General features: G+C 46.9%; 1 non-coding gene and 1 pseudogene across 1 annotated transcript; one reads left to right on the plus strand and one right to left on the minus strand.

Moving 5' to 3' along the window:
* On the plus strand, positions 1-87 carry trnastop-uca (transfer RNA opal suppressor (anticodon UCA)). Its single transcript has one exon. It is a non-coding gene; the product is annotated as a tRNA-Sec (tRNA).
* A 940-nt stretch (positions 88-1,027) lies between these two features.
* On the minus strand, positions 1,028-1,258 carry LOC139230705 (U2 spliceosomal RNA; annotated as a pseudogene).
* Between the last annotated feature and the right edge of the window lie 496 nt (positions 1,259-1,754).

The following is a 1,754-nucleotide window of genomic DNA, read 5'->3' on the forward strand; positions in this document are numbered from 1 at the left end:
GTCTGGATGAGTCTCAGTGGTCTGGGATGCAGGCTTCAAACTTGTAGCTGTCTGGCGACAGAGTGGTTCAATTCCACCTTTCAGGCGCAGTGTGAGTGATGATTAATGGATCTGTAGGTTGTTATTTTTAAATAGTTGGAGTATCCACTCGCCTCGACAAAGTGAAGTAATTTCTGTTGGTGTAATAATCCATAACATGGGGCATAATCTTAAAATTTGACCCAGGCTATTTAGGATTGACATCAGGAAGTGATTTATCAAACACAATGGTTTGTGGAAATCTGGAATTCACACCCCTCCACCTTCCAAACGGCTGTGAATGTTGGGCCATTTGGAGCTTTGAAGACTGAGATCGATAGATTTCGGTAAAGTTACAAAGGGATATGGAACAAAGGTGGGTTAATGGAGTTGAGATACAGATCAGCCATGATCGAATCGAATGGCGGTACAGGCTCGAGGGGCTGAATGGCCCACTGCTGTTACTAATTGTGGCTGCAGCAAGTCGTCACAAAGGTTGTAATATCTCTTTCACTTGCAGTGCGAACATCTGCATTTCAGTTACCAGTGTTCGCAATGATCTGCAGAGGTTTATGAGGGATGTGGGCAATCTGCCTGTGGTACAGTCAGATCCCCCTGGTATCCCTGTCTGGCCTGTTCTATCATTCTGAAAGAGTGAGGACCACGGAATGTGACTGGCCTTTAAAGCCCATTATAAATTAACATCCTGCCCGCACTGTGTGCGACTGAGTCGGTCACCGATACAATCACTGAGGAGAGGTTCGGTGTTCAGTTGAAGGCTCTGCATGTTCTGGGATGGAATATCGCGCACTGCTCCCCACAAAGTTCTGAAACATGATTTGATGAATGGCTCCCTCTCACTCTAAGCCTGAGGGACAGATTTTTTTTTTTTTTTTTTATAAATTCGTAGCCAATCGTTTCCAATTCTTTGTCAAGTCACAAACGCCAGAGGTCACCCTGCACCAGTCAAGGATCACTCTGCACCAATGCTCTTAGCCAAAAGGCCTAGAGCCACTGCACCGTTCCTGGAAGTACTGCAATACCAGGTTCGTGCCATGGAGGTGGATGGGTCAGGTCCCCCACACACCTCCGTAGAGGTGGATGGGTCAAGCCATCCCACCCACCTCCTATTTACAAAAATGTAAGCATATACCTTCCTGACCAGGGAGAAACCACCCGGAAGTCATGGTGGCTGGTCAGGTTAGTTATGCAGATCTTAGCCAAAAGGCCGAGAAGCGACAGATATTTTCTGCAAAGGCAGAATATGACCTGGAAAGACACAACAGCGCCTCCAATAACAAGTACGAGGGTCTCATGGTCTTCTTTGTCACTAAGATGGTGACTGTAGTGTATAAATAAACAGTCTGACCAGATACTGTAAGGTCAAAGTGAAGTGTGACCATAGTCTTTTATTGCAGGTCTCCAGAGTGCCTCTCCATCCTGTGTGGTCTCCTTAAGTACAGGTGCTCCCAAGGGATTGTGGGATCCCTTTGGACTCCAGGGGATTAGCCCTCTGGTGGTTAAACAAAGTATTTACAGGTTTACATATATAACAACACTCCCCCGCAAAGTCAATAATGTAACTATTTACAAGGTGAGTCGATCTGGGGCCTTTCTTTCCCTGGTTGATCGTCTCGATGCAAATGCTAGTTTTGGTGAGTCATTTGTTGGGCCCTTGCTGTGCTGCTGTGCAGCTGGCCTTGCTGGGCTGCCTGGTGTGGTGTGTCCTGCTGGGC

This window comes from Pristiophorus japonicus, chromosome 19 (genome assembly GCF_044704955.1).
Source record: "Pristiophorus japonicus isolate sPriJap1 chromosome 19, sPriJap1.hap1, whole genome shotgun sequence".
Lineage (NCBI taxonomy): Eukaryota > Metazoa > Chordata > Chondrichthyes > Pristiophoridae > Pristiophorus > Pristiophorus japonicus.